This window comes from Ornithodoros turicata, chromosome 5 (assembly GCF_037126465.1).
Source record: "Ornithodoros turicata isolate Travis chromosome 5, ASM3712646v1, whole genome shotgun sequence".
In the NCBI taxonomy this organism is placed as follows: Eukaryota; Metazoa; Arthropoda; class Arachnida; order Ixodida; family Argasidae; genus Ornithodoros; species Ornithodoros turicata.
The window spans coordinates 52,587,712-52,613,526 of NC_088205.1; the positions used below are offsets into that span (position 1 = coordinate 52,587,712).

General features: G+C 45.7%; 1 protein-coding gene across 2 annotated transcripts in view; it reads right to left on the bottom strand.

Moving 5' to 3' along the window:
* Window positions 1-5,398: 5,398 nt before the first annotated feature.
* The window catches only part of LOC135396041 (uncharacterized), a 534,032-nt gene continuing 513,615 nt past the window's right edge, over window positions 5,399-25,815 (bottom strand). For both annotated transcript variants that reach the window (XM_064627099.1, XM_064627098.1), the window contains one exon: window positions 5,399-5,593. The gene's annotated coding sequence lies outside the window, so the exon portion shown is untranslated. The remainder of the gene's footprint in view (window positions 5,594-25,815) is intronic.

Sequence of the window (25,815 nt, forward strand, 5' to 3'; positions counted from 1 at the left end):
ACACTGGAACAGGGAGTCTGATGGCATACAAGAGAAACTACCAGAAGCCTCAGAATCGCTTTGCAAGTATGCAAGCAACCCCTCAGCTCTTTGGAGTCCCTCACCTACATCCTTCAAGAAGTTTGGGCACTCAGTGCACTTAGATTTCTTTAAAAAGGAGTGTATGCTCCCCCGCGTATGCATACTGTGCATTAGCCTCCACAATATCAGGTGGCTCTCGCACAGCATGCATCACATGCTCAAGCTCTTTTCCATCAGCTGCAGACAATTGCTGTGAGCCAGATGGTTCAGAGGGAACGTTTGCAGCTGAGGAAACCGTCATATGCACAAGTTCGTTCAGGAGTTCAGTCGTATCACCCTCGCAATTCCCTCTGCTGGGAAGATTCGGAGATTCTCCCCACGAGGGTGTGCTTGAGGCCTACAACGAACTGAAACGCGTTGGGCGTCTCGTTTCACCCGTGCATCTGCCGGAAGTGCCCAAACATGTTCTCCAGGGGGTCCTGGTTAAGCCTCCGTGTCAGCAGATATTCAAAACCAAAATTTTGGTGAAGGTCTTCCCACAATGCAAGCACTGAGCGAATTGTGATTTGCCATCCCCTTACAGTATAGGAGGTTGCCTATCACTGACGAACTTCCACCGTGCAATCCATTGGACAGCGGACTCGAGTAACTCCCGTTGCTAGGTGGATTCCTGCATAGCATATCGCATCTTCTTGTCGTCACGTGGTTCGATAGATGAGCTGTTCAAACAATTAAACAGCACATCCATCTTCAGGAGGAATTCCGAGGTCGCAATGCCTGCTGGATCCATACGCCCCATGCCAATCAGGGTAGCGATCCCAGTGGGAACTCGGTCGCTTAGCACTTGCACTGCAAGTTTAACCTTCATACGACTAAAGGGTGAAGGCTGAATGTGGTTGTATGTTAATTTTGGTACTCATCGAGTCGTTAAGGGGAGTCTGATTCATACAACTCCTTGATGAAAGACCACTGAACTCTCTGTTGACAACCACCGATCTGAAGATCATGCTTCAACAGAAGGTTCCGTGTAGTTTTCATCAGGTGAGGTGGGTCAAAAACATAGTAAACTTTGGAGCCATTGACTGTGAAATATGGCTTTGATGGGGAAATTTCAAGCTTTCTTGACAATGGCAATGTTGCTGGCACCCTGGTCGCATACAACCACTTTCACAATGATACCCATTGTCTGAGGCTGCCGAATAAGCTCTTGAATCAAATCATTAAGTGTATCTGCTGGCACAGTTGACTTCGAAAAGAGGTAAGACAAGGGTTGGACCCAGGATCTTGATATCCCCGAGAGCACAACAAGCAATGCTGAAGTTGCCATCTGAGGGTTCCTCTCCTTTCCTGTGTCTGCAAATTCATAAATTTGGTCTGATCGATAATCATACTGCAAATGCTCCTTCAGAGACATTCCGTCAAATATCAGTGCACATACTCTGTCTTTTGGAGGTAGCCCTACGAATTTTTCCTACAGTCCATCAAGGACTGTAGGCAGAACTCCAGGCTCCATGCTAATTTCTTTTAGCCAATTCCTGAGGGAACTCTCTGATGGCAAAGCCAGAATTTTGCCCATGAAGCGGTACGCCTGAGGGCTCTTGAAGTGCAAGTTAAGTGCTACTCCCCTGAATTGTCGTGGCCACCTACGCCCAAACTTGTTCAAGGGCTGCAGGTACAGCTGGGTGCGGAATATGTCAAGAGCCCCCTTTGACAGGTATTGTGACGCACCCTGAACCACCTCACTCCTTGACAACCCAGCGAAGCGAAACAGTGATCTACGCTTAAAGAGGGACCTCCTGAGGTTGGCGTTTCGCATCTGCAATTTCCGAATGAGGGAGGCTGTTCCTATTCGTCAGCTTGAGACACAAAAACAATAATGGACAATTCCTTTGATTATAACTAATTCTGTGGTGCAGTGTTGACGCCAACAACAGGTGCGGTGCTCCATACCTCTGACAACCTATCAGGCAACTTTGTATGTGCTGGAAGTAAAGATTGACAGAACGCAAGACGAACTTACTGCCACGCGCTGCGTGCTGCTGGGGGAAGGGGATATTACGTTCAGGCGCTGCAGACGGAGAACCTGCAGTACGGTCTGAGCAGCCAGAGAGAGCCTCTGCAAAAAGAAGCAACAGATGATGCACTGCTTTCATACCAACTGACCACTTCTCCAACTCCCTGCTAAGGAAGCAAAAGGAAAGCCCAAAGATCTACGTCAGAAGACATGAGTATTAACCTCCCACATTCTGGGATGTGTACAGCAGGGGAATTAACTGATTTTCTTCAGAAGTGACTTACCACTAAGGTCTTCAGTGGCAGTGACAGGTGCACTCTCTAGTCGTGTCGCTGGAAGGTGTGGTAGGGCCTGTCTGTCTTCTGAACTTCCACAGCTAGCAGGAGAAAACGCGATACCCGATGTGCTGGGTTCACCAAATACGTCTGCAGCGTCTCCCGCACGTACAACTCCTGAAATTGGCGAGTATACAAGTATGAGTATCGCTGGACAGTAAACTTAGGGCTTACAGTTAGGGCAATGGAAGCCTTGAGATGTTTATGACTGACCAAGCTGCTCTACCTAGTTCACTGTGTACTTTTCACTTGACAAGGAATTGTGCCTCACCTGGCTGCACTGGAGTACCCTTCGTTGATCGACTGGGTATGGCTGACCGCTTCAGCTTTGTTTTTTGTCTGTTCTTGAAGCAGTCAGACGCAAAGTGCAGGGCACACAGCCTCAAGTTTCTCAGCTGCGCAGGTCGGAAATTGGCGAGCTCGGGGCGTCCAGCATAGGTTATCCATGCCGCCTTCCTGAATAAGCGTAGGATACGAAATCAACTACTCGCCGGCGTGACAACTTATCGGCCCGGAAGGAACAAACGAAACTTCTACTGTATCTCAATTTGAGTCGTCTAGTTCCAATCATTCACTCGGGCCCATCCTTTTGGGTACAAAGTTAACGTGCTAGCAGTGAAGATAACGGAGGGTAGCACTACTCCGAAGGTCAAAGATAACCAAATAGAGCAAGTGCGTGCATACCTGTCGTCGTCGGGAAACCTGAAGAATGAATGGTCGCTGTTGAGGTTTGTCCAGGTACATCCTTCTGCCTTGCAGTATACAGTGGCATGGCGTCTTACCGTTACCAACTGTTCCATGTTGAAGGGCCTTACTTAAATTACTTAAATTAAAAGGTTACACGCATATTTACAGGCATATTAACAAGCATATTTACGTATGTACAAGGAACGAACGCCGACACGGCCGACACGAAGCCCCAAGAGTAGCTAAAAGTCAGCAGTGTAGCCAGGATATAGACGAACGGTGACCATAGAACAATCTAAATCAACGTATCACTATCACTGATTGGTCAATTCTGTGTCACATGGGGTGCAAACCCTGATGATTTGATTGGTTGCATGCCCAGGGTTGTGTGAAATTTCTCAATCCATGGTCTTTATGGCACCTGCGGGGGCCTGGCTCTGTAGGTTACCTGCGCTCATCGTTCTTTGGCAGCAGCTGATTTTATTCGTTGCAGAAGACGTCGCAGCGAAAAATAAAAAAAAAATATTTTTGGGGTCACTTCCATGCGCCTTTAAACATATTTCCGATGACAAAGAATGGGTGCCGTGATTTAAAAAACAAAAAATGTAAAAAGGTCCTTCGCCACTAATAACAAAGAAGACCACTCTGACAGAAATATGTGGCAGTGGCATTTCCTTTCGAAGGCGTAGCAGATACTCTATATTTTTGTTCTGCGAACCCCAGCATGTGCGACAGTCATCCTGGCGTCTGAGTCGAAACGAAGGGCGAAGTACCTAAGTTTAATTCGATTTAATATATTAGAAACACAAAAGTGGTAAATTGCTTGGAGTATTAACTTGCCACCAAGATAATGTCCGTGTTTCTTACTGAGTTAGTTTAAAACTTGAAATCAAAATGAAATCAATTCAAACCAAAACTTCAATCAAAAGTGAAGCACGCGCTGCACGATACCGTCATTTTTATGTATCTTCAACGGAAATGCTCCGTGTAGTACCACCGCAAGGGATCTTCGTCGGAGATTCATGGAAGCGAGATCACAATGAAACATCTAGCAAGCAGTATTTTATCACACATTGAACCCTGTGAGTGGAGTATCCATTAAAATCATTCAATCTGAATTTGTACCCCTGTATATTTGTTGTTGTTTTTGCGTTTGTAGTATTTTTGTAATTCATTCAAGGTCACTGCTGGTTACGTTGAATTTGGTTACCGCAACCAAACCAGAACACTAATTAATGGGCGCAGGGATTAAAATGCACAATGCAGTATTAAACATATTTTGTTCTCCTGTATATGTCTTCCGGTTGACGACCACAGGACGTACGCAAATGACCATCACTGGAAGATTCCATGACGACACTCTCTGAACCTCCTCTGTACATCCCATCACGGGAGAGGACGCGCCCTGAGGATCGCGAGTGCTCTTGGGGACACAGCGCTTTAGGGGCCATCAGCATTGCGATCGCTGACCGCACCCCTCTCATGCGATCCCCTCCCATTGGCCATCCATCATTTATTCATAAGCAGCGTTTACATGGACTCTATAAAGGCAGGACGAGCTGGCCTGTCGGGTTCAATTCGTTCATGTGAACGCTGCCACGTCATGTTGCCCATGGGTCCCGTCGAGTCATCTCGACAGAAGGGGGTAGGTTGACTCGACTCGACACGCTCGTGCTACGCTCGGCGCCGCAGTTGCTAGGCGCCACTACGACCGTCTCCTGTTGGAGCAAGTTCATGTGAACAGCGTATGGTCGCGTTCGACTTGACCCGCTAGCCAACTCGACCTGCTCCTCTCGAGTTTATGTAAACACAGCAATAAGACCAGTGACGCGGTGGCGATTGACCTTGGCACGGTGCCGGTAGGACTGGCTGCCAGCTGGTAGGACTGGAAGCCGAGGGACATCTTTGTCGTCGTCCACGGCCCGCCACAACCGTATCGATCGCGGTGATCCCCGTACTCGGACATTGGGAGGAGGTATCGTCTCCATCGAAACGTTCATTTCTTTCTCTCCGGCTAGGCCCTAGATCCTGTCTAAATGATTTTTACACGTTCAGTAGACATGCCAGGTGTTGTTGAACTAGCATATTCCATGTTTGGACGTTTTCATCACTGCTTATACTGTACCAGAACCCGTCATTTGCGAAGAACAGCTTCAGCAATGATACAACAAGTGTTGTACATGCAAAGTACTAGGTGCGGCGTAGCTGTTATAATTGTTATATATGTTTGTATTTTATGTCTTCCCCGTCTACGCGGGGATGCATTTAATAATGGATTTTAGCCATTTATTGGCGGCCTCAAAACCAGTAAATAGATAGCACAAATACTTATGGTACTAAGTGAAGGATTCAATATCTTTATTTTCATTTAAGTGCAAAGCATGTGTTGTTGCCTGTATAACCAAATACCAGCGTCGATAAATTGATAAGGTGCAGAGTGATTCTTTGCATGGATGATCTTAATCGTGCTGTAAGACGGAGTATACTCGTTGGGCGCTTGCGATGCGGGACAACGAGAGAAAATCCATTCGCATTCCTGTAAAAGGTAGGAAACATGGTATGTTAGGTCTAGCACGGTACAACACTAGAATCATCAAAGAACGTTGAAACACGGAGCAGCATAAACATTACACGAATTGAGACCTTCTCAAGACATGCTGCCTGCATCACATCTGTGCTAATCATCATTAGTGCTGATCAACATTCCTGAAAACGCAGGCATATACTGAAGATCGTCGAGTCACTACACCGCGATCCCAGATCTGTCCAAGCTATTTCACTTCAGAATAGTCCAAATGATGTCCGTGGATTTACAGGGATTTACATCTTTAATGGGTATATACACCTGCAAACAACAACAAAACAGTTTGACGTTTCGAATATCATTCGAGCTTTATCATCAGAATGACGTGCCACAAGCTGCAGGTCCCTTTTTATGTGACAAGGGTGCGTGGCCTTCCGACAGGGGGCACGGATACCTATTGATAGCCTCTTGGTTTATCTTTATGTGACAGGGTTCTAATTGTTTTGTCACCCCCCAACGGCCCTCACGAGCTAGTTTAATTCATATAAAATAGCCCTTTTTAAACTGAATACTCCTACTTGTGTTGTCCACCTCTTGTTTAGGTAGCCTAACAAAAATTAAAAAAGTACGCGTTTAAGAAGCAGGCAGTTCATGTACGCGAGTCTGGAGCAACCAACTAAAACGACAGTAAGCGCATTTTTTTCACTTGCACTGGACTGCCCTACCTTGGACTCCACGCAAGACGGGTTTTCGGGAGCTGCACTTTCTAGCTGAAAAGAACTTTATTAGTAATGCCTTTCTTTCCAACAGGAAAGTGCAGCACGCAAATAACCCAGTTCAGATCTGGTGCAGGAGGTGCAAGCAAGAAGAATGCACCTACTATCAAGTAAGAATGCTACACCGGCTTGAATTTCACATTTCTGAATTGGTTCATACACGGATCAGGCGTGGACCTAAGGGGGAGGGGGCATGGCTTGGTTCTCTTATATTTCTGTCGATAAATAGCGCTTCAATTGGCTCTATGTAGCGAATGTTATAGCATGTTGTCCAATGTCGGAGTCCTATTCGTTTCCCAAACTATAACTGTAGAGGCGCTCGCGTCGTCGGAGAAAACAATGATTGCCGATGAATAAATCGCCTGTTTATTGCCTTCTTCCACCAGACACGCTTCGAAAAACGTATACAAATAACATAATTCGCAAGTGGTTTCCTGCTGTCTTCGTTTCGTTCATGCCGCTCGTGTGACAGTATCTTTTTCCTCTTCCCCTTCTCGACATTGAATATTCTTCTCCGCAGTAGTTTTGCACTGCGGAATTGAGCAGTGCCGCTAGGTGGCGAGCAGCCAGTTGGAGAGGCCAATACTCTGAGAAAAAATCGTGGATCCTCTACCACACAGAATACAAGTAAAGGACAAATCAAAAATAATATGGGTTTCACCGAATGAAGTGAGCCATGAATCGCATGGCGACGATACGCATATAGCCACTGGGGTCAGTCGGGGTGCATGGGATTCCGTGTCATTAGGGGTTTTTTTTTATGTTCATTCGCATGAAGTACACGATTTGTCGGAAATCCCTCATAATCTCCATCTTGACTGTCAGCAGGGTGGACTTCTCGGAGGGGGCCAGGCCCTCCATGCGAAAGTTTCTGGGGTGGGGGCTGCTGAGGACCACAGCTCCACACAATCGGCGCCGAAGGCTACAGGTTTGGTTACCTTTATGGAAGCGATTTTCCCGCAGTTCGAAATATTGTGGACGCAATCTAACATTTCGTGCCTCGATTATATACCCTGCTGTGTTTAATGTCAATCAGAAGAAGCACCCACAGAGAGGCGGACGCAGCCAGTAAATATGTAATTTGACTAAAGCGCTGAGTACAAAAAGCACTTTTCTGCACATTGAGGTGAACTGCGCCGCCATTGCGCGTCCGAGAAAGAGTAAAAAAAAAAAAAGACATCGCGCCTCAACTGCCGACGCAGAAAGGGGGACCTGTCTCGAAGATTCCAATATATCGTGTTGCGTAAGGGTCGAATGGTTAATTGCGAAAGAAAAATACTTTCTCGGAAACAGTACCGCAAGCGATACTGCCCCGAAGACCTTGTTATCATCTGCTGTTAACAGAAGCCTACTGAACTTGATATTTGAGAAGTAGACATTTAGTGGACTATTCCAGTGTCCGATTGTTAACAATAGCGGTGGTTCTCCTGTTAGCTCATTTACAGTGCTTTCTCTCTCCCTCTTCACGTTCCGGCTTCCGTATAGCGATCAGAAACCGCAACAAATCATTCCTATGAATTCCTATTAAAGCGTGCACCCTCTGGCTCTGGAAGCATTTATGTGCAACGCGACCAGGACAAACACAAATCTTGATCTGAAAATGCGGCTTGGTGACCTACGAAGTGTCTGAAATAAAGTTGAGGGCAGTTGTTGAGTGCACCGGACTGACTACCAAGTTTTTAATCTGTTATCGGGGCTGATTGACTCTTTTAATCGAGACTGCGCATGTAGCACCAGCTTGAACGACGGTTTGACGAAATAATCCAACTAGTTTTTACAGTTTTGAATTGATGTTATATCTTTTCTGGAAGTGATTTCCCTGCAGTTCGAACCATCGTTGGCATAAATAACCATTTCGTGCCTCGAGTAAAGCCTGTTATGTTTCGTTTCAATCAAAGAAGAATCTCACATACAGGCGAACGCAGTCAGTAAAAAATGTTGTTTGACTAAAGCGCTATGTACAAGATGCTCTTTTACGTACATTGAGATAGACTGTGCCTCGGAGAAAGACAGAAAATGCATCCCATAACTATAACTGCCGACGCAGAAAGGCAGACGCGTCTCGAAGGTTCCTCTACATCGCGCATTTCCAAAACTGCATGGTTTTGACCATGTTGGATCAGTGTGTATTCCTATAGTGTACCAGTGGACCAGTTTGGACCAGTATGTATTCCAGTAGTATAGCTATTCCAGAGAGGAGGATGACCAGGGAAGGAGGTACGAACTCATAAACAAATACAAGCAAAAAACAGTAATAGGGAGGAGAAAGATACGCCGTTGGTGAACCTGAGCGGTCACGCGGTGGTTTCGACCAATCCGGCGACGAAGTGTGTGTGTGTGGGGGGGGGGGGGGGTCCAGAAGTTTCGGACGCGGGCACCCACTCGCTCGGACTCCTGCTTCTCGCCGGACGCGTGGGCGTCGTCTGATGGAAGTTGGTACGTTTCTCGCGCGCATTACAGTTCCGTTTAGATATACTCTTGCATTTGGTCGAAATTTGAGTCTACTGAGTCGAGATTTGGTCTATTAGGGTGATGGACACTATACACTGCCGGCCAACCTGTTTGTGGATACGTCATTGTCTACAGCGAAGACCGCAGCCAGTGGCGTATCTAGGGTGTGGCAGGCGTGGACAGGTGCCATGGGCGCCAGGTGAACAGGGGCGCCATTATGTGGTCGGGTGTGAATGCGCCAGGTCGGGCACTCAACCTGGCACATTCATAAATGATCTAAAGCACCCGCCATTAGAGAGGTTGTAGTGTGAAACCTAGTGCGGACCACACGAAAACGCATCCCCAAGGACATCATGTTAACCACGAGGTAGCTAAACTGGGCGCTTGACGTATTTGACGAGAACGGGGCACCGTGAGCTAACCGAACCAGCTCAGTGAGCGACTGTCACGGCCGAGACCAAAGCAGCCTAAACAAAAGGGAGATCCCAGTACCCTGTACGGTTACTCGAGACGCGACAGCAGCATTTGAGGATGTTTAGGTAGCAAGCCGATCGCAGCAGTGGGACTGAGAGAGATATCTGAGCAAGAAAATCGACCCGACGAAAAGAGGAGTTCGTATCGGGCGGACCAACAAGAGGGTCAACCTGAACCCTTCTGTCGGGCTGGGGCAGGTGTAAAGTGGTGTGACTTCCTGGAGATGAGAATGTATTCCCGAACTTTCGGGTTGCGGTCCAGATAATGCTTACGATCGCGGTTTCAATTCCCAGCTGTAAGCGGTCATTTAGCAAGCTAAAGCTGATACTTTCGTATTTAAGAGCATCAATGGGTCAGGACAGGCTTTCCGACCTTGCTGTCCTAATAAGTGTTGAACGAGAAGAAACAGAAAAAAAATTGATTTCAGTGACATTATCGACAAATTTGCAGCAGCAAAAGCCAGAAAGGCTATCATATGATAGCCTTTCTGGCTTTTGCTGCTGCCCACTTTGCTGCCCACTTACGTCACATATGTGACGTTAGTGGGCCATCTGCATGTGTAGCAGTTCTGTGGATTTCATTAAAGTATTTACAAAACATGACGAACTGTGTCCTCGATATGTGCCTGAACAGGGGCGCAGACTCACTGGTTGCCATGGGCGCAGGTAGCTCTAGATACGCCACTGCCGCAGACGGCTCTCCGTGAATAACCATACTTCTGCAAACAGTGCCTCGGCAAGGCTCTAGGCAAGGCTATAGCCACAGAGGGACAGGCTCCTGTGCTCTTGGAGACTTTGACAATTGGGTGTCTACACTCTTGGATCTGGAGTATGTTTCGTGAAGGAGTTTTAATAGGACTCCAGGACTGTTTCCTGTTGGGGGAGAGAGGCCAGCAATGTATGTGTTGGTCATGGTGTTTTTTTTTTCTTTTGCGGGTCAAAGTTATGTAGAATTATGTAATGTGAACCCATGGGCCTCCTGTATTTTGTGTAAACTGTTAGGTGATCTGGAGCATGAGTTCTCCGTAATACGTTTTGTGTACGTTTGGGATTTACTATTTGGAATTGCTGACTACTGCTATTCTAGCTCCAATAAATCCGAGTTGCACCAATTTGTTGTGTTCTTTCAATATATAAATCTGGGGAGATTGTTACATTGAAGCACTGACATCAAATGCATGGGATTTAGGGTTCGTATCATCAACCAGAAGCTATCTAGGAAGGCTGAAGTCCAAGTGGACGGCGTTAAGTCGCAAAACTAAAGGTAAACTCGCACTTGGAAGCTCATTTATTCAGGCTCTAACAATTCAACGTGGCGTAGAACTGCATGACAATGTGCGTCATGTATTGGAAATTCATAACGAGGCTGCATTTCACAGTACAGTTCGTTAAATATGAAGACAATGAGCTAGTTGCATTTGAGGGATCTTCATTACCAGTGGTCACGTTTATTTACGAACCATTGGGTGTATGACACCAGCTCGCTTGCTTTGTCGCTAAAATAGCGTTCGTTAACGCAATGGAGGTAAGGTTAAAGGGTCTCTGACCAGAACCTGGTCAATGTCTTTGTTTGTATGGACAACGAACCTACATGGTGCCTCCAAGTTACAACTTAAACGTTTCGTCTCTGCGAAGCCGCCAACTATTCCAAACGAGGAGCCGAAAATCGGTTTCGATTTCTGCCCTCAACTCGAGCGATCACCGCAAAACTCTAGCTATTATGCAGTGGTTTTCCCATGTGTATGACGTCAAACGCCCGCGATGTTTATTGGTGGAAAATCCACACCGGAAGTTCCGGTGGTTTCTGCAACTTCCGTATTGCTGGGGGTGCCCTTGCAATTTCAGCTGTAGACACATTTATTTATCTATTTATTTATTTCAAAAACCCCAAGGGTCCGGAGGTAATGCTGGTAATGATGTAACTATAAGAATGACCCCGCTCGCCGTCAACTTTTTTCAACACCCCTCCATGTTTGGGATTCTGGATAAACCACTGTGCTGATCCCTGGCACAAAGCACCATCTCATCAGCCTGCTCCGCCTGGTAAGAATTACATTGGGCTCTCAATTCCACCACAGACACAAATCAAATCCTGTTCTGACGCATCCCTTTGTCCACCCATTCAGTCAGTATGTCGTAAGTGTTGTTCGAACTCTTACTGTCTGATAGCACCGAAATAGTATTGTTTAAGCACCTCGAGTATTTTAGTGATCGTTATGTGGAAGTAAATCAGGCTGTTATGCAGGTTACCCTGTGTATGACCTCCGGTTCCTGCTCTCAGTCCTCCAGAAGTGCTCACTACACAAGTTGACTATCGAAAATTTCAATCTTCCTTTCGTGTGCAAAGTGCGCACCCAGTTCGAGTAAGATGTAGACCTTGAGGAACCAAGCTTTGTATCTTGGGCTGCTCATATACTCAAATAGGCATGTTGTAGTCAAAGATGATGTAACATGAAATGTGGTTCATATAGTTTATTGTGGCACTAAGATAATATCTTCGTAATATGCCTGCAGAGATTGTTCCAAAATAGCATATGTGATGCAGCGTCATACATTATTGGGCTTGGCTTCTGGGAAAAATCATGATTCACCTGATACAGACAGCAGCTTTTGCAACGGTGTCTGACACATTTTTAGCAGCCACTGTTTTAAAATATGCATTAAAAGTGCTCCAACTATGAAAGTATCACGAAGTTCTTCATTTCATTTGTTTACTTTAAAGACCCTCGTGAAGGGACTTACATAAAGGGGGGAGGTTTGTATCCAAAAAAGACAAATACCAAAATGATGTACACAAAAATAGACAAAATTCGTTCCCACCCGAACATGACCCCACAAAGACGCCTTTCGCAAATTTAAACCGGCGAATGGTCGTCCAGTGGTCACATTGCAAAACATGGTCCAGGCAGGCAAGGGAAATGAACGCTGCCAGCTGCCTCTTTTGCAAAATGACAAGCCATGCGATAGCAGATTGTACAAGCGTCGGCCCAGGACGCATACTAATCCCCCTGTCCCCCCACTCCTTCCTGCTGTCCTCTCTCCATCTGTCCACATCTGTACGCCGCTCATAGCCACAGTTGCTTCGCGGCGCTAACACGCAATTAAAAAAATAAATAAAGAAAATGAAAAAAAAAATAATAATAATAAAAAAAAAGATTGTACAAGCACAAAGTCTCTTGCCGAAAAGAAACACGTATTAGCAGAGCATCGCCGATGCTTCAGATGTTGCAAGCCGAATCACGCTGCAAGACATTGTAGAACTCGCCCGAAATGCCACAAATGTACCGGTCACCACGCAACGACGATGTGCGACCCAGAATATAAGCCTCGGTCATCTGCCCCTGCTCCCGGAACGTCCGCGGCAGTCACTCTGAAGACCACAGTCAATAGTTCCCCCCAACACATTCTACTTGCTCTCCCTGTACTGTATTCCAAAGCATTCTGGGATGCTCCTGTCTACCACGTGACTGCTCACATCACCCTCCAGACAGCACGGCGCCACCAGAGCAGACGACACGAGCTATAGTTGTGTCAGTTTAGATGGCAGGATCACATTGAACGCGGGTTTGCACTTTATTTCTGTGTGTTCGGATGTTTACTCTAGACCAGTTACAGTTTGCAGAACTCAAAAGAAGTATGCGGGACCGGAAACATCAGGTGTGCCAATGGTGACAACGTCAGTTGGCGCCAACGTATTTTTCTTGATTAAGTGGTAAGGAATGACGTACTCAGAACACCATTAATGAGATTTGTACAACAACACAGGATATGAAATGAACCTGCATCAGGTCCCAAACGAACAATTCAAGATGACTCGAACACACACAGGCGACTAAAGCAACTGACCGTGTACTTACGAACAAAACTTGTTCCTGTGATAGAGCTGCTTTCCGTTCAACGACAGCCGCAGACGGGACAGGAACGCATTGCCATACGTCGTTTCTACGATGGTGCTCACAATTTTGCAATAAATTACTTTAGAAAAGCAAAATCACGCAGAGAGCAGCGCGAGAAACAAAGGTTTGCAAAACCGAAATATAGAGGGGATCACGTGGTGGACAGGACGCAATGGCGATTTCGACTCGAGCGACCGCTAGAGGGTGGCTATATGTGAGTCTCGAGGGAAGAGCCGCTCCTTGTGTTTCCTTCCTCCTTGGTAGCAAGGATGGGACCAGTGGCGTAGCCAGATCGCCAAGGTAGGGGGGGGGGGGGGGCTCCATACGAAAACTCGCCCCCCCTCCCCCTGATCCTGGGTGCGACAACACACAATAGTTGTGCACACCTCAAAATGCGGTAATTGATTTGGGCGTTCACAATACGATTACGCAGTGATGTCCAAAGAGGCGGTGTCACGGGATCGGAAGGATTTCGAAAAGCTCATACTTTGAAAACCATTCAAGAGTGCCGATTAGATAGACGCCATGAACTGTAAGAACTTTCGCGATCGTCGCCCTGTCCCCCCCATATATTATTTTCTCCTCGGATTTGCGCGATTTGCGTGGGTCCGTCGTGGCAGGTAGGGGGGGTTCGAGCCCCCCCCCCCTAGCCCTCCCCCTGGCTACGCGACTGGATGGGACACCCCAATTGATCGCAATGGGGACGTTTTTCGGGCAGCAGCAGCGCCAAATAGGACCCCAATGGTTGCAAGGCCAATTCTGCGCATGCGCATTCGCTAATTTTGGATAAGGCGGCGGGTACCACATTCGTCCGAGGACGCTGTTCTTCATGCTGATCCAACATGGCGGAGCACTCTGCGGCCTCTCCGGTGCTGCGGTTCTGTGCCTTTCATTAATTATTCTACTGGTTGACGAGGCGGACGTCAGAAAGTGACAAACACAGATATTGGAACGGAAACGCTGTATTCATCAAGCTTATTCATAGATATGCAAATATGATGTCACTACTTTTCTCGAAATCGCTGCACAGGCGTTACAAAAACAGTATACCCAGGTAGCACAAAAAGTTGCAGCAACGTTGCCTGAATGTGTCCGATGTGAGAGCAGCGTTTCCAACAAAAAAATGACGTTATCGCAACGTTATCCTGGAAACGTTATATGTTCAACAAAAAGGAGACATTGCTGGTACGTTGCTTTAGAAACGTTACGTTTTCAACATAATGAAACAACACCGCAACGGTGCATCAGAAACGTTGATCTAGATATTCCCTCTACGTATCTAGAGATTCCCTCAGAACATTACTGTTACGTTTCACAGAGCTCACACTGCAACATTTTAAAATGGTGGAATTGGCCTTTGTGTTTCAAAGAGAATGGGATTTCCAATTGATTTAATGGGATCCAACATGTTGCAGAGCCATCAATACAGTAAGTGAGACGCCCGATGCTGAAGCAGCGATTGTAATGGCGACCAATCGTACATCATAATCTCAAATTAAATAAGAATATGATTAAGAAAAACGCCGTATGTCTGTGCAGCAAATTAACCACTTTGAGGAACTCGTTCAATTCTAATGAAATTCCAGTATACGCATGGTATCGCAAGTATTGCAAGTGAAAACTGAACGTAAATCTGAAATTAAAATTTATTATCTGTTAAGCAGGCGGCCTTTGGCCGATGTTGTCAAAGGAGGGCGCGTTGTAACGCAACACGTGGGTTTCTGTGCCGCACCACATAGTGGCTCGTCCGCGTGAAAATAGTTCGCGTTATTTTAAATGTTTGTGAACATATCTACAAAGATACATGTACCGTGCTAACTTCGTATTACGCCTCTTACTTGAAGCTATTCTTTCTGTATTTCGTACAACACTCCTGTCCTGTGCACGTAAGTGGAGCGTTCGACAGTCTTCAACGGTCAGTCTGCTACGAAATGTCGAAGTGTTCGGTTATGCGCTGTGTCTGACAAGCAGTTAGCGTCATTCGGGCTTGATTTTGAGGATTTTATCCGTTTCTAAGGTATGTAGTTGATGTGCCAGGCATTCCCGTTGTTCTTACGTCGTTTCTCATGTTTTTACCGCTGCTCGTAGGCAATACGACCGCTGATGAGGAGAGCGAGATGTTCTATCAAAGTGTTACCGCCCGCGCTGTGAGCAACGGTATGTAATGTATCTGACGCCCAACATGGTGCTGTGCTAACATCTTTTCAAATTATATTTCTTGAAGGTTATGCTCGTGCGACGCGGCTTGCATAGGTGCGTCGGCATTTGTCAGCGGTTTGTCAAAACGGAATCTCGCTGAAATTTGATGGCGTTAATTTTCACGCAAGAAACGTCGCAAGAAACGGAAGCTGGATGGGCAATCCCGAATCACCTACGAGACACAACAGCATGACAGAACTCAGTCCTTCAAGTCTTCAAGATCTTTAGTTTTTTCGTCAGGACTGTTCAGACATTGGGGACACATATCCCTATAAATCAACTCATCGTTGATCGACGTTGTGTGTGTTGCTGATGGACGGTATGCTTTCAGAACTTGTAAGTGGTAAACCAGGTTTCTACTGTTGTTGTTCTATGTCTTGCTAGCGATTTTCAACTGCTGGGTGAATATTCCCACATATAAAATTTGAAACATATAAAATCATCTGAAATAGCTTTCACATTTATATCTATAATTTGTTATTAATATTAATATAATATTAATATTTATTATAATATATAATATTAATTATAATATTAATATTTATCTATAATTCACGTGTACTGTATTGTGATATGTGCAAGAATAAATGTTCACACAGAAACGGCTTCAAGTGTAATTTCTTTTTACGGCTATAACATGCTTTCTGCTCCATTTCGTTCCCATTGACATTTCAGTGATTTATTATCGAAGCCCACTAAATTCTTTTTTATTTCAATATGTATTTGTCCAAGATCGTTGATTGGGAATGGCAAGTTTTGATTACTTTCAATAAGAATTGTGAATGCCATATCCACTTTAACCGAATGAGAGATCTGGGCTATTTTGAAATGGACGATTTTCAGCACTAAGGCAGCTTTAATAGTGATATACTGTACAGTATATCACTGTTGAAGCTTCTTGACTGCTGGTTCAGCTTCATTTCAATAGCAGCAGTTCTTACTTCCTGAACAGAGTACTGTCATTGACTGAACATCACGTTTTATGACATAAAATGCCATGGAACAACCGGAGAGAAAGCAAGAAAACAAGTGGACATGAGTGAATAGCAAATTAAAGTAACTTGGAACTTAGCTTAAGTTGCTTTGGCAAAGTTACCTGAAGAAGAAATGAGTTCGTCTGAAAGCTACCACTGCGCAAAAGTAGCGAGTTAAGTTAAGTTACCAAAAAAAGGAACTTAGTTGCAGTAACGAGTTGCGTCGAACTCTGGTTGAAAGTGTGTATTTGCATGAAAATCTAGCCTCTATGAATCATGTTCTCTAGTTAAGAGTTTCAAGCGACGGTTGAGGATTGGAATCAGAGGGCACCTTAAAGCTGCAACTAGTCCAATATATGAAAACACTCCTGAATTATGCATTCATATGCAGTTAGAAGCCACTCCATATTGGATAGGACATTTATCTCCCCAGTGCACATATTTCTAGTCGATATGTTTTTACCGTCATATAGCCTTTATATCACATACTTAACACCAGTCTAGTCCTTTGGAAGTGCTTTAGTGCCGTTCGGCATTTCCTGTCATAACTGGTCATATCTAAACTTCCTGTGCAAAGCATAATGTTTATACCCAAGCATATTAAGGTGGTTACATAAACAAACGTGCCAAACATTGCTGAATGCCGAGAGTCAATTCTGAGAATACTGCTCCCTGGCATTTCACGCCCCCGAGCAGAAAGGAAATTTGAGAAACACGAGAAGCAACACGCCGCACACTCTGACTGACGACAAGGGAAACCTGACACAACAAATACAACACCATACAAAACCAGAAATCACATAATCGAAGTTCAAAGTACAAAATTGGAACGACACGACCTGACACGAGTACAAAATAGACAGGACATAACATGTATGTGACGGGATTTCACACAAAAAACGTAAGGAACCCAATCACGAGGGATTTCTGCAGCGATCCGTGGCAAAATTTTAGCGAAGCAGCAAGGGAAGCGCTCACAAACAGCAAAACTTGTCACAGTTTACATGCATTCCAATGGGCTGTAATGGCTCTTTTGAGCACTGCAATATGGCGGCTGGTTTGCGTACCCTTTCCCGCGATACCCTCACCCACCCGCTATCCAGCCTTTATACACAGAGATCAGTGGTGGCGACACACTTGGCGCGGCCGCGAAACCAAGGGGATGAAACTCGCGAGTTCACTTGCGGACTAAAGTGAGGCGCTGCGAGCTTTTCGCGTCATCAAACGTCATGAAACGTCAGAATTTTTACGTCGAAGCGCGAGTTCTCAACCGTCACGAGCCCATTGGCTCCTGAGGCCGCTCCCCCGGTATGCGAGCGCTCATTGGTTGGTTTGAAATTATGACCTTCCCTTGGCGCGCTCAAGCCGGCGACCGGCGACCGTGTCGGCGGTGCCGGCGCAACTACAGCAACTCGCCGCAAAGTTTCGAAATGTGTTGGGTGCAGCAGGGACGCAAGCAAAGCATCTACGCCGGTACCGCTTTGGATGGTTTTTAGTGTCCTTCCCTAACATGTTGTCGATACCAACTCTGAAAAACTCGGAAGTGGAAGGCAGGTCTGCTTCGCTTGCTTGGTGCGACAACGATTCAAGAGGACGAATACTGTGTTTTTCCGCTACTCACTCGATGACAGGCAAGTCAGTTCCTATTCTATTTTGCCGCTTAGCATAACATAGCGCCGCACCTGTGGCATCTACGCAGCATTTTGGCAGGTATAATTTTTGGTTTTCACGCTTTTGATCCCTATCTTTCTTGTTCAGGTATAAGCACTCAACTCATATCTGCTTCAGAATGGCATCTGCATGGATACAGTAGAATGGATATGACACTCAGAGTGGTTGGATCATCATCTTTCGGCATAGCAGCTTCACAATTTCCTTTGTGACGGATCAACCAGGCGCCTACACAAGCAGCAATATGGACATGTTCTCTGTCATGCCGGACCTCTGAATGTGTGTGCCTGTGCAGCCAATATACTGTTGTTCTACTGTGAAATCTTCCTCGTGAGACATCAGCTATCAGTGAATGCAAAGTTGCTTCGGCATTTCATTCGAACTTCAGAAACAATGTTCATATCATGTTCGTGTTGTGCACAGCTACAGCAGACTTCATATTTGTGCTTTGGAAATACCAATCCCGGAAAATAAAGCACTTTGTGTGTAACAGAAACAGCCAACGCTTCCACATTTTGTTATTTATTTCACTCGACGCGAACGGAGATCCACAACCACCCAGAACTGCCCCGAACCGCCAAAGCGGGGGAGAGGGAGAGAACAGATGGGAAAGGGAAAGCCTCGCCAGCGTCACAGGTCACCCAGGGAGACAAAAAAAAAAGCAAAGCAAAAAGCTACTCAACCGACGTCCAACGATTGGCCCAACGCTTGAGGTCACGTGAGTTTTTCCCAACAATAGAATTATACTACACGTTCATTCCCCTGGCGAAACTGTCGCAGTGGCTTAGCTCGTAGCCTCGTAGCTAGTTCCTCTTTCCACGGAAGTCGCTAATTGGATTATTGCAGTTCTAAAACAGGTCGCAGATTTCGAAATATATACAAACCTTTTATTTCCAGACATTGTGACAACAGTATATCGGCGTAAAAATGTTGGTTCTTGCTGAAAGCTGTTATTATATAGTGCTCGATCACGTGACGGCATTCTCCGCGCTGATTGCATGGGCGATTGACGTCATCCCAGTGGGATGACCAGATGAGTTTTCTATATATGCGTACGTTTTCTTGGTTTGACATTAGGTGTGCCAGCGTCAGCGTGAACCGCGATGTTCAAAATTCGAGTTTACGAAAACTACGAGGTGTTGAGGCATGCATTTTCGTATGTGAAGTTGCTTTTGTGTATTCTATAGGTAGCCACTGCGGAAAAGTCTCTCCAGCTTCTGGTCAGAGACCCTTGAACGCGCGGATGAGCATGCCGACGGCTCGCCAATTCACGCCGCCGCCGACAAAAAAGGCATCGGCGCACACCTCTAGTATCAACACACCGCAGTAGTATCGGCAAGGCTTGAGTGTGCTCAAAAGGTGGTTTGAATTGGTGTCGCTGCCGGCGTACTCGTTCATCCTCTGAACGAGTGAACAAGCCCGCTTCCGCTTGCATCTGGGGTGTCACACCCAGGAGGAAATACACCGCTTGCGTGTTCAGTAAACGTTTGTCGGTGGTTGTTCCAGCAAGATCAACCCCATACGATTCTATAATATAATAATCTGCGATGCCTCTGATGATATAGTCAATCAATCAATTGAATGCCTTTTGCATAAAACAAGTTAGTAAACGTTCAGGGGCTAGATTTTGAACTTTTCGCTATCCCGTAACGCCTGCTAAACGCTCGTGCTCCCCGATTGACGGCCAATGCGCGTGACGGAATGAGCGCGCAAATTTTGAAAAATAGCTATAACGATCGCTATGTGCACGTCAAGAGTGAGCCCCAGTTCTGAAATAATTTTCTCTTGCCACCTTTTTTGTCTCCACAGAATGTTCCCGTATGAGACTTATATGGTTCCTATATCAGTTTGTATGGCCCCGATACAGATTCGTATGGGCACTACATAAATATATATGCGTCGCGTAGGAAGTCATATGTAGGCAGTCTCATATATGGCAGTCTTATGGGTACCGTACCGAGTCATATTAAGTCAATATGATACTTACATGGGCCTCGTATGAAGTGAAGTGGCAGCAATATGTGTCACTGCCCTCGGGAATGTGCAGACAATTAAACTCACTGCTACGTTATTGTGTTAGGAACGGAACAGTAACGGACGGACGAAAACGATACAGAAATAAGGTACACGTTCGGATCCATAGGTGACAAACATGACTAGGCTCGGTCAGGTTGGATCATGTCGTTTTTTGCTGAAAATACAATTAGTTATGCCCAAACAGGCATTTGTCCTGCTTTCTAACCTGTTTCCGTACTCAAAGTATCGATTCTTCAGGTATTTACCTGCAGTATACGGGTAGGCTGTTCAAGGCTCTTGAGGATCCTAATGTGCCTGACAGTTACTCAGTCTCTTTCTACTGACGGTGGCGTCGCTTGATGGAGTCTAACATATAGGCCTACAATGGTCCTATGGAGACGCTGTTTGGCGCGAGGGATTCCCCATTCCTCCCTCTTCACAGGCATACCTAAAATTCGTGAGAAATCCTAACGATAGTCGACAAATGTGGAAATTCCGGGCATCCGTCAACACATCCGACACGTCCGGAGCGACGTCACTCCTGCCCAGTTTGTCGGACCCAGATTGTCTGAAATTAGCGTGGAGTAGATCTCGAATAACTCTACGATCGCTCAAATCACACCACGGGACGGTCTTTAGCGATTCGGAAGTTTCGGGCGGAGGCTTGTTCACAACGCTGTTTTTGCAAACTTTGGGGTCCTTTTCCGGATGGAAGCTCGCGCTCAACGGTGTTCATTTTTTCGAAACCTACTCCCCTTGACGTAGCAAACATAGCAACATCTACCGCAGCTATCTAATCTTGGCGATTCTGGAGTTACCGGTTTCCGTGTTTCCGCTCCTCACAATACATGGGACGGAGACGGACTTCCGCTTTTTCCTAAAACCGCTCCTGTTGGAGCTACATAGTCGTGTGTGACATATTTTTAAAAGGCGCTTTTTCGTTTGTCCCGTAGGCGCGCGACGTTCCGTTGTCCAGATATTCCCTTTGCAATTTTTCGATGGCGGCATGTCGGGGTAACGACTCCCGCTGTTCAGTGCTGCAACTTGCTTACCTAACGTCCGACTACGCAAGTTTTGTGTGCTCATGCTCTGTTCTCTGCGCTAGAACTTTCCGATTCGGACCACCCGTCGATTTGCAGCGGTTAAACGGATACTTTGGAACGATCGGCGAAAAAAATCCTGCACGTCGTAGTTTGGGCATAACATCCACAGTATACCTGCCATCAACTTTATTTCTTTCTCATGTGACGAATTATGCTTCAAATAAGCGAGCAATCAAACCCAAAGGGGAAGGTGGAGAGTGGTCGCGAAACGTTCCCCTATACGAAGGTCAACGCGTTACGTCACCCTGCATGGAACGGACAAGAGTATACCACGCCGGTCGTAGCCTCTGTGTTGCATTCCCAAAACAAAACCATGGGCTAAAATTTTGGATAGATTATTGAGACACTGATGGAAAGACACAGCGGTCAACTGCTTTCCTGAGAGTCAGGAAACAGCGGAGGAATGATATGACTAATGAAACGGAGGATGGTAGCGCAGGTGTTCGGAGCACACTGTCGGCGAATGGGTCGTGAAGGTTGTAAAAGGCGTGTGTTCCTCACATGCATGGCTCTCGGTGATGTAGTGTGCACTTAGCATAATGGGCACACGCACTCAACACATGCCAGGCGTAGAAACTTGCGACACTTTTCGATCCCTCTCCGTTCTCGAGTTAGGACCCCGTGGAAGCGGCGGGTGCCTGATACACGGGGCAGGAGATATTTTGTTCGATATCGGGGGTTTGTTGGCGTAGGAAGGTGAATCAAGTCTCGTTTTGACGAGGAAGACCTCCTCCTTCTGACAGTGTTGGTGCCGTCCTCGCTTGATTTTCTGTTGTCTTGTTCTAGCGCGAAGAGCGCTGGGACAGGTGTCGCTCCCGGAGCACTTCTGAGCGCTTCATATGTGCTGGAACACCCCGCGACGTCGGCCGCGATCTGCGTTCCTGCGTTCGAAAGTAGTCTTTCGCTGTGGCTCTGGCGCGCCTGGGACTGCTGTGAGTGTGTTTTTCTGCCTTGGAAGTGCAATTTCTGTCTCTGTGTTTGTACCTTGGAACATACGCCAAGAAGCCGTTGGACTTCGTGAATTGAAGGTTAGTTGACTGCGTGAGTGGTGTGTTTCGTGCACCTTTTGCTTGGTATCATTCCTAGCCATTTGGGATCTTATTACTTTATCCTCTCAGTGTGATTATTACCCTATTGATTCCTGTTACCTTATGCTCTACCTGTCAGTAAAGTGTGCTCGTTACCGTATTGGCTAGCTGATATCATCACTTAACATCCGGGTGAACATGCTCCAGTGGCGCAGCTACTAATGTGGGATCCAGGTGTTTCAGACGCTTTCGACAGATTCGTTTCGGTGCACAAGGCAAATGAGCTAGCATACACCCGATGTGGGAAATGAACACATATAACGTGGATATCTTGAAAGACTTCAAGTAAGTTATGCTACAGGTCGTTGCACAGCTCTTTGCTGAGTTGTTTGCTAAACAGGTAGGGCGTACACACTAAAAGTTTTTACACCTGTGTTAGTGTAAGAGGGGTGTATTCTGCAATACACGCCCAGATTACACTCATATTACACCACTGCAAGGCTGATCCTCTCATATGTGGGTGTCAATTGGGTGCACATCTACATTGGTGTGTTAAGGGTGTACTATGGGTGTAATAAGGGTGTAATGGTTTAAGGGTGTTTACCTTGTTCTAAAATGTTCAACAATGCACACTAAATCTTTCTACACCCTCTTTGGTGTCAGTTGGGTGCGTCATATCGCACACCCTTTTGAGTGTAGCAGCTACGCCCAACATAGTTGATGTAATGAAATACACCTTGACAATGGGGTGTAATGAGTAAACTATATGGAGGAATATAAGTGGCGTGTACACTGAGTCTTCATTTTCCGTCATACCAAAACCAGTAAGAAACACAAACATTATCTTGATGATGGGTCGATCCGCCAAGCAATTCCTCACTTCAGTGTTTTTTGTGTATATACTCATATTAAACTTAGACACCTTACCCTTCGTTTTGTCTGGAATGCGAGCAGGGCTATCGAATTTACAGACGCTTGTAAGACAGGCAATGTATATAGAATCTGTTTTCTCCTAGAAGGGAAATGCCTTTCTAAGTAAGCTTTTGCTTCGTCATCTCATTTATGCAATGTTTCAGATTTACCTATAAATTTAAGCGCGTATATCCTTATCCGTATATCAGGACGTATATTGGTCCAATATGGCACCAGTTCGAGTTTGCTGTATTGAGAAAGCACAATGCATTACAGGTTCATGTTTTTCATTTACTTTGCTTAATATGCGTGGTACACTCACTATGGAAAGACTATGGAACCTGCACACGTTACTCCATTGCTTAAGCGTGTTTATTTATACCAAAAACTTATACCAACAAGACTCACACCCGCTAAGTAGGTGTTACACCCTTTCAGAGGTAATGTGGGTGTACCATAACTCACACCCTTTTAAGTGTAAAAGTTTGAGGGTGTTGTGAAATACACCTTGACAGGTAGGTGTATTTCATTACACCGACAAACTTTTACACTCAAAGGAGTGTGAGTTATGGTACACCCACATTACCTCTGAAAGGGTGTAACACCTACTTAGCGGGTGTGAGTCTTGTTGGTATAAGTTTTTGGTACAAAAGGGTGTAAAAAAGTTTAGTGTGTAGTTTAGTCATTACACCCCATGGTTAAGGTGTATTTCATTACACCCACTATGTTGGGTGTAGCTGCTATACTCAAAAGGGCGTGCGATATGACACACCCAATTGACACGAAGAAGGGTGTAAAAAGATTTAGTGTGTACACTTCACCCATGCAACGCCATCATCTGCTCCACGGCAGTGCAAGGTAGTACAGCCGCGTTTTTTTTCCTTTTCGTCTAATAAATATACCCCCCCCCCCCGTGCGCCCTTAAATGTAAAAAAGCGAAATAAACTTGATAACAGAGAAAGTTTCCAGGTTTCGCCACCATATGATCGCACAAAGATATTCAGCTTGACATACCTACATTTTTATCAGATCCGTACTGCCTTCAGGATGTATCCCACCCTTTGATGGCTTGCTTGTAGGTGGATTCGGTTCCCCACTATGTGTCACTGAATGCGCTCACTATAATCTTTTCTCCGCATCGTCATACGACCGCTACCTCAGTAGTGGCTACTTCAGCGTGGTACATAACCTTATGCTCTTTGGATCTCGTATAAGCGCGGTCTCATTTGGATGCCTATACACTCATGCGGGTATCTGGACCTCGTGGGAATTCTATGAGACACATTTATGCGGGATTATTGGATATGGAGATTCCCGTAGGGCCATATGCGCACCCATATGATCCATATAATCGATATGTCCATATGACACATAAGCCCCATGTTCAATAATCCTGTATGTATATATCCCGAATATTTTCCATGTGTTTTAATAGGGTAAGTCACTCTGGGCTGGCTTCAACAAGATGGCTTCAACAACTGACTTCTTTGCGAGAAGAAGACAGACGTCTCATGAGCAAGCAGCCAAATATGGTAGCTTAATTTTCGGGTGTACTAAGCTTTTTAAACTTCGTAACATTTTAAGTTTTGTTGCAAGGAACATTCTTGTCTTCTTGGACAAGCTCCGAATCAGTGAGCAAGCTACCTGTAAGTCATAGATCATCTGCTATGACTGCTGGTGGCGACAAATAAAAGTCTACCTATTGTTGGCATGAAGTGCACAACAATTACTCGGCGCATGTGCAAAATTTTTCCAAAGCTCGTTTACTACAATTACTTTACAAGAATTGAAGCGACTTAAAAATACATGTCTACTCGACAAATGTGCATGTGCACAGAGTAATACACTTTTATATGTTGCCATCATGTGCTTTATTACAAGCGTTTTGCGAATAATTTTGCATGTTCATTTTGCTTGAAAGACTGAAAGACAGCGTTCATGAAGGATTATACTGGGCACATCTAGTGACACGTAGTGGGGAACCGAAAATCCTCTTACATACTAAGCACCAAAGGCATGGATACATTACGAAAGCAGTACAGATCTTAGAAAAATGTATGCATGTCAAGCTGAATGTCTTTACGCGACCATACTCGATCGAATATCTCTCTAAGAGACAACTCAAAGTTTCCTGAGAGGTCTGACAGGACCTTTCAAGAAAATTTGAAAGGTCTGGTAGGACACTTCGGCGCCTCTGGAGGGTTTGAGAGGACCCTCAGAGCAAATCTGAAAGGTGTTGAAAGACCCTTTAGACAGCCCAAAGGGGTAAGAAAGGGCCTTTTAGAGGAAATCTGGAAGGTGTTGCATAACTATTCAGGTAGCCCTGAGGGTTTTGTGAGGACCTTTCAGACAGCTTTGATGGGTCGTGCAACACCACCCAGAACAAGTTGCTACACGTTTTCTGCGCCGCGGGACATGCTACCTCGTCCACTTTGCAAAATAGTTCGTAAGGTTTCACATGTTTGGGGACTATTCCTCCGAGGTACAGGTGCCGCGCTGACCTTGTATTGCCGCTCCTCCTTGAAGATATTGTTCTTGCAACCCTTGCATTATTGCACTGCACATAAGTGAAAGCGTTTCGTCCAGTCGTCAGTGGTTCAATCAGTCTGTTTTAAAACGTTGAAGTGTGAGGACGTCGGCCGCGGATCTCAAGTACTTCGCGTTCTGTCTTCAGGATTTTGGCTGTTTTTGAAGTATGTAAACGATGTGTCAGATATGCTTTTGTGAGTGACAGG